We start from the raw sequence: 14,291 nt of genomic DNA, 5'->3' as shown, positions 1-14,291 counted from the left end.
ACTGACCTGTTTAGAGGTAATCGCCGCAGATAGCTTCCTGTGTCTTTCCTTGACCTCTCCGAGCTTTTATAGTCCGAGTCCGACGCGTGGAACGACGAGCTGATGGAACCTGGGCTTGGGTCACTCAGCTTCAATTAAGGCAGTCGCGTCTGATCAGATTCCTGATGCTTTCTCAAGGTCTACTAGGGAAGAAACGAAATTGCAGAACAAAATACTAACCTGTTTAGAGGTAACCGCCGCAGGTAGCTCCCTGTGGTCTTTCCTTGACCGCTCCGAGCTCTCGTCGTCCGAATCCGATGCATGGAAGGACGAACTGATGGACCCTGGGCTCGGGTCGCTCAGCCTCAGTTTTAGGCAGTCTCGCCTCATTTTTACACTTCTACCACTTTTGTCGACTTGCATGGTTTCACTTTTGTACTCGAATCATAATAATATTTGGTACTTATTTGGTTAGGAATGTTATGACTAGGTTTTTGTACTTTAATTTTATTTGGTTTTAGTTGTCATAGCTGCTGGAGTAAGTGATTTTGTATTAGATATTATGGCATGGCTTGGGTTGTTTAGTTTATATGCCCTATGCATTCAGTTTAAATCGATTTTTAGAAATCCCATCGGTTTTTATGTTGTACTTAGTTAAATAAAATATTTTGCTAAAAATTTCGTTAAAGTTTCGACCAATTTCGAAACAATTTTGGAATTAAGAACCTGGATTTTGGATCATAAAGAATTTAAAACGACTTATTATAATAAAATTCATCAATCGTGTTATCAACCCTATCACCTTGTTTTCATATTTATAACTAAATTAAACAATATACTAGCATTTAAACTAGATATCTAAAATATAGAATTTCCCAGAATTGATAGCCTACCAAATTATAAATACAGTTAGTTGAGGCGCCACTCTAATAACTTTGAATAAAATTTGTATGAAGTAACAGTAGTTCCTGTTTTGACCGCCAGCAGAGATAACTTTGTTGCGTACTTGGAGCTGATCGATGCGATCCATTTAGAGATAACAGACGAAATATTGCTCAGTGTATCTTAAGTTCAATGACCGGACTTACGGCCGGATTTGTAAGTACTGATTCAGCGAGTAGGTTGTGTCACGTCTGAAAACATCGACACAATCGAAGTGCCAAAAATATGTAAACACGACCTTAGTGTATACATATTTTTGGCACTTTGTCCGTATCGATATTTTCAGACGTGACCGTACAATCAAGTTTAAGAGCCCTATTTGCCAAATATAGGTAGGTACGAGTAAACACGACGTTAATAATATGTTAATTAGGTTGTGAACTTATATTTATGTTAAATTGGTCGCATATAGTTGATGTACTGTGACAAGTGCAGGTGATTTTAATTGGATATGTAATGCACTTTGCATCCCTGTCGTATTCATTCATGAGTGCGAGGCGCGAGAAAGATTCAATGCTAGAAGAAGTCAATAGTATAATAAGTTCTCTAGTTCTGACCTCTCTGCCTCTATGGCATACAATATAAAAGAGTAGGTACAGTTCCGAGTAATTGTGAAATACTTTTTTGCAAAGTACCATTGTAGTGTTGTGCGTGAATTGTGTGCGTTATCTATAATTACTTGCGTTCAATCATGATTAAACGGAAGATGTATTTTTAATTCAAAAAAATTTTACGTATTTAACACAGGCTACTACTCTGTCTGCTTTCATAAATTGGGTAAACAGGAACACTCCAGTTTATTAACTTGGACAATTCGCAAGAGCTCACGACATGTAATAACTACTTCCGGTCTTCACCTTAACCAGAACCGCAGAATAATAGGTCTATCGTTTAACGGAGACGGTTAGTAAGAAGTTATTGTTGTTACCTACGGATTGAAAGGCATGGCTGCATGAAATGAAGCGGAATTTGTTAAGTTGTATTTTGTTAAGTGAGTAATAATGTTCTTTTGGGGTTCCTCAAGAAAGGAGTGGATAGGTTTTTAAAGGGTCGGTAATGCGCTTATAATATATCTGTTGTTGCAGGAGCTCATAGGCTACCGCGGGCGGGTCGTATCATTGTTTGCCACCGTATAAAAAATGTACCTAATAAATAAACTAGTTTTAGTCTTGAATGTAGTCAGGTGAGATTGTGCTCAAATGCTTACCTTTTTCCAATAAAAAAAAAAAACGAAAACTCAAGTACCTTCTAGTAGAAAATGATAGTGCAATTTCTTTACCAACCACCTGAGGCAAATAGTGGCCCTATCATAAAATTCTAAACAAGCAGAAACAGGAAAAAATAAAGTTTAATTTGTTCATGACCCAGATATCGAATTTGTAATACTATACATTCTGATTATTAAGAGGACTTTCAATTGTGCTGACGCATGTACGTACGAGCGGAGCCTACATTGACGTCACATTGCTGTGTCATTACATCAGGCATCACACTACAGAGTCCATATAAACAGTCTGTAGCTACGTAAAAGGTTTATATGGAAACTAGCACAACACGACGCTCTCAAGGCCTCTCCTATTCCTTACCGCACAAGAGCGAGTAGAACGCCGGGCCGGGAATATTTAGTTATACCTACATCTCGGCGGTCGATCGTAAAATCACGCAGAATGTAGGGTTCCTGTGTAATGTTTTGACGGTAGTCACATTAAACCAATAGATACGAGTAATTAGGATGGGTTCGTTAGGTTTCTTCAAATGTCCGAAGGGCAAACTATCCAGAAATAGGATCCCCGCGTAGCGGGGCTCCGTCGACTCAGGGAACGAGACAAAGATTTTCACGTTCACGATATGCCTAAGAATTTCACTTTCTGCCTGATCTTCCGATCGGCCGCCGACATACATATAATTACAAAATTAAATAATAAGCCTGCCTACACTGCCTCATTATGTGATATTTTAGAACCTAAATTCAAAATTTTATTTAGGTATGTAGGCCTCAAGGGCTCTTTTATAAGTGAATACAGGTCTACTTAAGGTCATGTTTCAGTTCACGCAGGTCCTCCCTACCCTTAATGTAACAGTGTTTCAGCAATGAATATTAAATTTACTCATAGTGCTCTCGCTCTGTATTTAATTGTTAAATGGTTTACAACGCTCGAGCTTATTGGTGGGCGCACTGAGTCTTGCATGAGGCATCTCCTTTGAACTTATTAGTGCGCGCAAGATGTATTGAGAATCGTGTCAATGTCATCAACACAACAAAATACGTTGCGATATTAAACTTAGAATCGGCTTCATAGCCACGGTCTGAAAGACAAAGATACCCAATAAATACCCGATAGAATGATATATAAGTACTCATTCAAACTGATTCGCCTGAGCATTAGATTCAGTAAGCAATTGCAATAACAGTAAAGGAGTCACGGGCACTTGACAGGTAGCCGTGTACGTGACGACCGGTCCCTGACAATGGGGGGTGTACAATGACAGCACAGGGCCGCCTCGGGTTACGTCTATGGCTGGTAAGGTTGGAGCGTAACTGAATCGTGGTTTAGATAATATGCATGTTCTGTTAGCATTTTCAGATAACTTATAAGTGTTTTTGCACCACACCAGCTGGAAAAGGCTCTATTGATTGTTCTAAAACGGATGAGAAAGTTCCATTTTATAGTTGCAAATTTTAAGTCGTTTCCTCATTTAGCAGGTAGAATTGACTTTTAAATGATGATTCTGAAAGATAAATATTTATTATCGTCTATTTGGATTTGATTTGTAATATTTTACAGTCAGTATTTTGCTCGCGTTGGTGTGGTAAAAAGTTGTGTGTTTTACTCAGTAGCAAAGTTTGCTTAACCCTCGCACTCAAGATTTTAGAATCTTTCTCTCGCTCAGGTATCAATATTAGCACGAAGTGTTGAACAAAGATTTTGCCGATCTGTAAACCAAATAACATTTTTTATTTATTTAATAAAATCGTCATCGATGATATTGTCGATATTTTTTTGCAACCGTGTGATAAGCAGGTAAAGGTACACCTACTTTATATGCAAACCTACGATCGCTTTGCGTTTTGGAACTTTGTCAAATGGTCACTCCTAAATTTAATTGTATTATCTTTATTCAAATGCAACATTTGATTAAAAACATAGGAGAGCAAGAATAGGGGTCTGCCTACACTTTTTTTTACGTTAAGTCAACCCAACGTTTTGTGCGTCTAATTACAATAAATCGCGACCATAATTATCAGTTATTTTAATAGTAACTTCATTCCTTCTATATCGTTAATGAGTCAAGTTAAAACGACACAGTTGTAAAACGTGCTAAAGTTTACTGCTGATCGAAAATAAAAGGCGACGGAGGTAAAGAGGAGTACCAAAACAAATTGCTTTGTAATGCAGAAAATAAGGATTATACGATAAGATGAGGAAGATGTTATGATTGTTATTATCCCAGGTAATTGGTTTAAAAGGAAACTGGAACAAACTCGTTATTAGGAAATTTCCCCTTTCGTAACTGCTTTATTTGAAGCTATTTCGCGTATGTCGATTAAACAAAACCAAAGTAAGAATAAAACAACAGGAAATTGTATATTAAGCTCTTTAGAATCTCTGAAAATAAATAAACTCGCTCTTTGCTGTCGCGCAACCGGGTAAAAAGCTTCCGACTGTTAATATTAGGTATTCACTTAATTTATTGTACTGCAAAGTCGAAGCTGTGACATGTTTTAATTTATGCCACATTTTTTTATAACAATTATTTTCCGATTACAATACGCGTACAGCTCGTCGAGTTGCGGAAAATCGCCCGTACTACAATACAAGCTACTATGCAATATTCGCTAAAACTAGAGCCGAATAGTGAAAACTCATCGGAGCAACAAGCAGAAACATCAAACACGTAGTTTCCGAGAATTCCTCATTACATCGTGGATCAATACGTCATTAGACAGCCAATAAACAGGGTTATGGGAATTGGGAAATTGAGGAGTTCCGGTATTGTGCACATGAATATGCGCACATGCATACATATCAAAATATGGCTAATATGGATGCAGAGCACGTTTTACAGTAGGACGATGTTACAAAGAGTTTATAATGCAGTTTAATACAGACAAGGGCCCACGAACTGGTTGTCGGCTTATAAGTCCATAATTTAGCATTTTAAAGGTTTAATTAGTCTAAAAAAATAATATAAATTCTAATTTATTGTGGTTCTATATTTATAACTCAGAAATGTTTAAAAAATAGAAAAATCACTCTATTTCTACGTTTAAATAGCATTTTAAATCGCTAGAATTTTTCATTAAAGGTTTGGTTTTTTCCAATTGCTACTTTCGCTGAGGCGGCGGAAATTGAAAAACTAAGTATACTTACTCTAAGAATAGCATCTCAATAAACCCAGTCAGCCACTCACAAAAGCTAAAGCTTTTGTAATGACCCGCACCTTTTTACATTTTATATTTAATTGCATTATTACCTTAGGAAACTTTATAGAATTCTATTATTGTGAGGTTTAAAAAAAAAATCTTAACACTCGTAACACTGGTTAGTAAACCCTGTACTATGGCAACGAGGAGCTGAAGTCCTAATCCCGCATCTGGTTATAATCTTCAGAGCTAGTTATGCCTGGGGATACCTACCAGAGCAGTGGAACAAGGTTAAGGTATTATTTATACCGAAGGCTGGGAAGAAGGATTATGCTCTGGCCAAGTCCTTCAGACAGCCTTGCTGGAGCTGGTCGACAGAGTGGAAAGGGCCTTGGAAGACAAGGAAATAGCCCTGTCGGCCTTCCTCGATATTGAGGGCGCTTTCGATAATACACTCATTCGGACACTGGTGGAGGGGCTTAGGGCCAAGGAGGTGGACCCCACCACTATCCGCTGGGAGCAAAACATGCTCTCAGGCAGAGTGGTTAGGCTAGACTTGCTTAACATCACAATCGAAGTGACCACTGTGAGAGGCTGCCCGCAAGTGGGTGTCCTATCTCCCTTGCTCTGGACTCTTGCAGTGGATGGACTTCTGCTTAAGATGGCGGAGCTCCGAATCGACACTCAGGGGTACGCAGACGACCTTGTTGTGACGGTGAGGGGCAACTGCCAAAGTACTGTATCAGACCTTATGCAGAGGGCTCTCAACCCCATAAATACATGGTGCGGTGAGAATTAATTGTCTATCAATGCAGAGAATACAACTATAGTTCCATTCACGAACAAGCGGAAACTAGATAAACTTAACCCGCTTGTCATGAATGGAAAAACTATTCTGTTCTCAACAGAGGTCAAATATCTAGGGGTATTAATGGACCAGAAACTGACCTGGAACAATCATGTGGACGGAATCATACAAAAGGCTAGATCGGCCTTGGCAATATGCTGTCGTTTAGCAGGCAATCGATGGGGTCTAAAACCCAAAATTGCCTTATGGCTGTACACATCTATAGTGAGGCCGATAGTGACTTACGCCTCTGTAGCATGGTACAGGAAAACGACGCAAACGGTAACGGTGGCGAAGCTTAGCAGTCTGCAAAGAACTGCCTGTGTTATCGTCACTGGAGCCATGTCATCCTCCCCGACGGCAGCCCTAGAGGCCATACTAAATCTGCCGCCCCTTCATCTGCATTTGGAATTGGAGGCGAAATCTAGTATGCTTAGAATAGCGGGCGCGAGGAGAGGTAACTGGTTATCGTCTGAGACTGCTAAGGTAATCAGTACACGATATTCCTGTTCTTGGAATGCCTTCCGACACGATGGCACCCAAATTGTGTCCACACAAACTTTACTCAGTGGAACTCCCCAAAAGGGAGGACTGGTCAAATAGTTAAATCAAGTGGAAAGAAGGAAACCTGAGGTGGTACACTGATGGCTCCAAATCCGGATCTGAAGTAGGCTGCGGAGTGAATGGCGAAGCGCCTAGGAAGGGCATTAGCTTAAACCTAGAACGTTACTGCTCTATATTTCAGGCAGAGGGATACGCAATCCTAGAATGTGCGTCGATCAACTTGCAATGCAACTACGGCAAAAATACAATATATATCCATCCGGAAAGCCAGGCGGCACTCTTGGCCCTAACCTCTGATGTTACTACATCAAGGCTGGTCGAGAACTGCAGGCAGCTACTGAACAACCTTGGAGCCAGGAACAAGGTTGTTCTACTTTGGGTCCCGGGGCACGCGGGTATCGCAGGAAACAAAAAGGCCGACGAACTCGCGCAAGCAGGGGCTAAGGGGAAGAATTTCAGTCCTGAGCCTTTTTGTGGTATTTCCAAAAGCCTAACGCGGCTGACCCTAAAGACCTACTGTCACTACAAAACCATTCAACTCTGGAGAGACACTACAAGCTTGAATCATTCCAAGGCGCTTATCACGGCCTTCAGCAAAAAGGCGACCTCGAACGCCTTAGTGCTGTCTAGGAACCAACTCCGAAACTTGGTAAGGGTGCTTATTGGGCAATGCGGCCTAAATAAGCACATGCTCACTATAGGGAAACGTAACATGGGGCGGTGTAGACTCTGCATGGAGGCAGAGGAGACGCCTTTGCACATCCTCGCAGAGTGCCCTTGCCTAATGCGCACTCGTGACTCAATCCTGGGCAGACACATATTACGTCCGGAGGAGTTAAGGCCTCTCGATATCAAGAAGATCCTGCAGCTGTTTGAAGTTGCAGGTTCGGATCGAGAGTTGTAGTAGGTGGCGATCACAATAGATACACAGTAGAGGCTCACATAGCCCCTGACAAAGAAGAAGAAGAAGAACACTGGTCCCGGATCTTGGACTGTCAAATCAATATCGAATCAAGATAACATGTTTTAATGTGGCAAACGTAAGAACTAAAACTAACATTATTTGCATTGGCCGACTAAAAAGCGAACCTTACCGTTTGACAATCGGACTGGCAGGTAACTATTTCCAATGGCCAAACTATCGATCAGCTGTCAGCGTGACTGAGAGGGTCCTCCGGTAGGACACCGCGGCCCGGCTAACCCAGTTTACGATGGGCAATATGAAACTTGTATCCAATATTATTTTTATCACTCTGTGAAATATAAAGTGAAAAATATCTTACAGAAATCAGGCGTCCTTATTTTTCTTTATTTTATGGTTACAACTACAAAAGCTGATGTCGATCTTTGGCGCCAGTATGTGGCGCTAGTAGGTATTTACTTTTAAGCGCTAGTAGCATAAGCATCGTTAAAATCACCGTTTTTAAACGAAAACTAATACGCCAGCGAGCGTTATTATTACATCCATAATATCATCCATCAATATATAGCTCCAGCGCCTGATTTAAATTCGATGAATAATTTTAGATATGTCGCAGTATTTAAGTTTATTTCGAGCTTCGGTATAAATAAACACAGCTAACTCAACGACACAATAACATTCTAGATATTGTCTAAAGCCAGGCTACGCTGATTGCAATTCACGAATTTAAGCTTTCCATTAAATAAAACATTTGAAAAGATTTGCAAATGCGACCGACCCTTAGTCGCCTGGACATTTAACTTATAGATTATTCTAATAACTTTTATCCATACTTTGACTGATAATTTATTAAAATATTGTTTACAAAAATTAAGTAGCCTTCTACCTAATACGAACACCAAAGAACTACATTATCAAATAGAAAATAGGTTAATCATATTATTAACAATCCTTTAATCAACAAAGCGGAGCCGCAATAATGCGAGTCAGCTACAATTAATTACCGATGAATCAATCGCAGACGTAATTAATTGGTTTGTATCGAGCTCAATTTGATTAGTAAACAAATGTAATCTCTGTTTATACTGCAGTAATTAATGACGTGCTATAAATGCAGTCAATATACAATTTAGTGGCAATCAAGATAAAGTTTATTCAAAGACTATTACATCTGTCAAGAAAGCATACAATTGCCTTACTCATTGTCCTGGTATATCTACGCAAATCAACATTGACAGCTGTCCTTTCAACCATGGGTGACATAATTATTAAATATAATGTGTAACTATGTGGTCTTCATTACTTTTTAATAAGCAGAAACGTCTGCGAACGATGCTATCTCTGGATCCAGAGGCCGTGAGTTCAAGTCTCACCCAAGACAGTAATTTTTCCACTTTTAAATTTTTTCTAAGCTTATGTGGTCTTCGTTGAGTTACGATATTACATTACCTAAGTTAATTGTTATATATTTATGTATACATAATTAGTTGCGAAACTAGTTTTGACTAAAAAACCCCCAGTTAAAACTAGTTTTCACCGAGGCCTTACGGAAAACTAGTTTTAAATAGTGAAAACGCGTTTTTACTGAGGTGATACGGAAAACTAATTTTTACTGAGGGGAACGCGTTTTCACTAAAAACGGGTTTTTACGGTAATGTTACCGTAAAAACGTTGAGTTAAAAATGTTGAGTGTAAGAAGTATATATGTATATACTTCATACACTCAAGCGCCATAAGAGGAATATTAATGAGCCGCTTTGTGTGGGAATTACCACAGAAACAAATCTGGGGGCACGGCAGTGCCCGCGCCAAGACGAGCCAAGCGTCGCGAAAGGGCACTACCTTTTCTCTAAACGCTTCGTCTTTTTTTTAACTCTCATTACTTAGGTTTGGATTATATCAGGTAAACTAAATTCTAGAGATATGATGTCAATAATGGACTCATTACACGTAACAAGTTTCGGTTTCATAACTCTTATACTTTATATTTTATTGATATCATAAAACCCTGATTTTGTCACTCACTCACTGATAATTATCTAAATTCTAGGGTACTTCCTGAAGTCATAGAAAGCTAAAATTTGGTATGTAAACTGGTACGACTATTAGGGAAACACACACAAAAAAATATTTCTAAATCTTGGCACTTTTACCCCCAGACTCCTTAAACTAGAGGATGAAAGTTTGTATGAGAGTTCCGCAAATATTGACGCTAGAGGTCTAAAAATTGCGGATCCCTTTTTTTTGGCATAATTATTTAAAGTCATAGTCATGATAGTCATATAATCATTAGTCATAACTCTGAAACCTTTAACTTTTCAGGAATTTCCTTAGGTTATCCTATAGCTAGGTTAGGTTAGGTTTGAATTAGAAATAGAAATATATTTATTTGCCATTAAATGTGGTATACAAAGGTGTGTTACATTTTTTTAGAGCCATACATACACATTTAATTGTTTTATACAAATTTAAGATTAGAGCCATACTTACACATTTAATTGTTTTATACAAATTTAAGATTAATCGACATAATTATTTTCGTCTATTACTAGCCGACAAACCAGTCTGTCCACCTAGGTGGACGGTTAGTATTTTCTTTTCGTAACCAACAACCTAGTTGGTTCGTTGTTAATTTTTTTTCCTTACTGTCTACCTGGTTGGTTGTTGATATTTTTTTTTTCTTGACTAACTACCTAGTTAGTTTTTTTAAACACTTACAAAAAACCGTTAAATTGAACATAAAAAATTAAAAAAAAAAGTTCTTAACACGTTTACAGTGACATACAAGTACATGACGTACATGATGAAGTACATCAAGACGAACTGTCTTCACAAGTCTGGGCAACATGGGTACTATAGCCGTTGTTGGGTCACTATGGAAGCAATTTGCTTGGACGTACGAGGAAATCGGAACATTTTGTATGAGGACTGTGAACTGTGAACGTGTTAAAACAAATTGAATAGAATCCCAATTTTTATGTCTTTTATGTGAGGTCTAAACGCTGATTTTTAGGAGTCTGTACTACCACTAATATGGTCACATACACATACTGAAATTAACAATTGGACTAGTGAAATTTCCAGATCATTTTGTATGTTGGTTGGTATATGCAGATTACCAACCAATCATATAAAGTTGGTCGGCTGGTACTAAAAGTTCATATTACTAACCAACCAACTAGGCAGATTGTTGGTTAAGAAAAAAAAAATACTAACCGTCCACCTAGGTGGACAGACTGGTTTGTCGGCTAGTAATAGACGATTATTTTCAACAATACATGCATTATTAAACTTGTCATAAAGCCGTTAATTCATAAACGTGGACTGTTACTGATACAAACAAATTATAAAATTTACAGTCAATTAATATAAAATGTACAGTCCGTTATCGAAAAATTCCTTCAGACTGTAGTAACACTTGTCAACAAGAAAAGAGTACAGTTTGTTTTTAAATTTATTGAAGGGTAGTTGTTTAACCTCATCAGGCAGTCTGTTAAATATTTTAACGCACATTGCGTAACAGCTTTTGTTTTTCATGACTGTATGCATTTTAGGGAGTACTAGCCTGTCAGGATATCTAGTATTAAAATTGATTATATCTCTTTTCATGACGAATATATCGGGGTGTAATTTAACAAATACACAGACTTCGTATATATAAATCGAGTGAATCGTTAACAATTTCAGTTTAATAAACGAACTTACACAAGATGTTCTTCTAGGCATGTTGCATATTGCTCTAATGCATTGTTTTTGTGCTATAAGGGCATGATTTACATATGATGAATTTCCCCAAATCAAAATACCCTACCTTCAATTGGATACAACAAAAGCATGATACGACATTATAGCGGTTTTCATATCAGTTATGCGTGTCAATCGCCATAAAACATATACAAATCTATTAATTTTTGAGCATACTTTATCCACATGCATTTTCCAAGTACATCATCCAGGGCAAACCCTAAGAACGTGTAGTGGTATCACATTCTACGAAAGTCTGTCCGTTATAAGCTATATACAATTTCTCCTTCTTACCTCTTCTATTAATAAATTGGATGTACTTTGTTTTATCAACATTAACTTATAAATTATTATGATTTAACCATTTAATTATGTCAGTAATAGCATTATTAATAACATTCTCATAATTTTGATTGTCCACAAATAAGGTACAACGGCGATTTGTAATTAGAGGCAAATCGTTACTATATAAAAGGAACAATAAAGGTCCAAGTATAGTCCCTTGAGGTACACCGACCCTATTATATAACATAGTTGATCTATAATTCTGTTGCTTTATAGCAATCCTGAAAAGTTACGCGTTTCTAAGAAAAACCAAATTATGGCTAACGAAAATGCGGACAAACAATACATTATGACTTAAAACTTTATGGGAAACAATAGAGACCCCTAAAAATTTACATAGGGACTCCTTGTTATAAATAATAAGATACATATTTCAGGATTTTTATATACCTTTAAATTAGGCGATGGAAGATTATCATAAGAAACAAAAAGAAATTAAATCTAATAAATTAAAATGGGAAAAATTCACAAAAAAACCGGTCATAAATGACGGTAGCCATGACGGTGAGATAAAAATCCCATGGGCGTAAGATAAAAAGTGTATTCACTGTTCATTATTTTTTTGTTATAAGTAGGTTTAATAGCTCTTGTAATAACGAAACGGCCAAGCCACATATTTTGACTAAGGTAGAGTTTGTGAAGTTAGGGCTTGTAGAGTTTGAAGCTTGGCTCTACATGAGATCTGATAACTTTTTTACTGTGCGAGCCTTATGGTTTCGTCTTGGCAACATTTTACATGAAAATGTTTTTAGTGGGATATAATTTTGAAGGAGTTTAATGTTATGTTGGTACTCTTTCGAGATGTGTAATATGTAATATATACCTTATATATGTATATACAATAATTAAGAAATTTATTGATAATAAACATAATGGATATATACAGATGATTACTATAACTAGCTTATTATATCTAAAATAGGCCCTTGAGGCATTGTACCAAGGATGCTGGTGGCATTTCCTCGTTGTATCGCGATACTGATACGATGTGCGAGGAAGCCGCCAGCTCTTCGGTCACCAGTTACATCAACCAGACGTTTCGAGATTTCTCCAAAAAACTTGTGCGCGCTGGGACCCCATGGACCTAGAGTTTCAACGCCAACGTTTATTATGTATATTAAGTACGTGATTTACAGCTATGTAATATTACACACGAAGAGTTAATTTCCCATTACATTAAGTGGGTAGGTGGTAGGTCATATGAAAACTGTTTGGTAAAAGGTGTCAGTAATGACAGAGTTAATCAATGATGTTCGCCATCAAAGGCACTGTTTAGAAGCCGCACACCACAGCTTCAGCTAATAATAGCAGGCTTTGACCACGAATACTTATCATCAATCTGAGCAAATCAATTCAAGTGCAACATAACCATAAACCTTCCTAACGTATAAAACATTCACTATTTGAATCACTGATAATTATGTTAAAATCGACAGAGATATGAGTGAGGATATAGAAGCAAACAAGATTTTTGTGTGGCGTAGAATAGAGATCGCAACTCTCTATCGACACGAAAGAAAAGAAAAGTTTGGACTGTAATTGGTCACGTGATACGTGTACGTACGTGTGATGTGATTTCAATACCTAGAAATACATATATACGGGTCCTAGCTGCGAGATAGACTACCCGCCTATTTTAAAGTTACAGTTAGAAAATGACGGATATCTGCTTCCGCTCCGCAATCGTACTAATACCGCTGGGGCGGCAGAAGTATCAATCGCATATGTTTTGCCGAAATCCCTTCGCCTTGACCTATTTATATGAGCTATTCTATTTCATTATATTTTAGAGTATATATGTATATACCACAGACAGTTAAAAAACTCATACGGAAAGATGAATCCGATTTTTATTGAAATTACCTGCAACGGATTGCTTCCTTTGAAACCTTTTGCGATAAATTACTTTCTTTCCCAACATTTGTATCCTACTACGTGATTTTACTGCTCTCTAGGGTCTAATACCGACACTTTAATGCTCTGTAACTGACTGTATCCATATATTTTATCAGAACAAGCAATATTTATTTGTTGGTTTGTCTGGCAAATCGATAGTGAAGTTGGTAGTGACTCCTCTACTCTGTCCAGAATGTGACATATCTGTGTTAAAATTCCTCATACATTTGAGTAATGAATGAGCACTATTATTGGTCCTTGGTTGTTTTGCTATATGTCCTTTTCTAGGTTATACATACATAACATACACATATCTATGAGAATTATATAAGAAATAATTTCCATAATTTTTGACATTTATAGTATTAGGATTTGTTTACTGTAATACCCCTATCGAATAAATGAAAATTTATCGAGAGAAGGAACTTTATATCAGTAAGTTTGAGTGCACCAATAATCAAGTAAATGTGTTGTTGTAAGAGAGCACAACTTTTAACTAACCTTGTTAAATCGATTATTTATTTATTATGCTCGAGTACTTTCTGTAAATATTAGGTGGAGGATAACAGCTATCTGGTACGAATATAGTATACCACTCTGTAACTACGACGTAATGAATAATTAAACAGTTAATTAACTACTCTTACGGTTGCTACTAAAAGCATTATTTGGGCCCAATTATAGAC

The 14,291-nt window shown here is 37.4% G+C and overlaps 1 protein-coding gene across 3 annotated transcripts in view; it reads right to left on the bottom strand.

Annotated features, from left to right (window-relative positions):
• The window catches only part of LOC133534402 (rho guanine nucleotide exchange factor 17), a 197,358-nt gene that overhangs the window by 56,734 nt on the left and 126,333 nt on the right, over positions 1-14,291 (bottom strand). The window lies entirely within an intron of this gene.

Source organism: Cydia pomonella, chromosome 2, assembly GCF_033807575.1.
Source record: "Cydia pomonella isolate Wapato2018A chromosome 2, ilCydPomo1, whole genome shotgun sequence".
NCBI classification, from domain to species: Eukaryota; Metazoa; Arthropoda; class Insecta; order Lepidoptera; family Tortricidae; genus Cydia; species Cydia pomonella.
The sequence above is the reverse complement of the archived record's forward strand: the minus strand, read 5'-3'. Positions and strand labels throughout refer to the sequence as shown.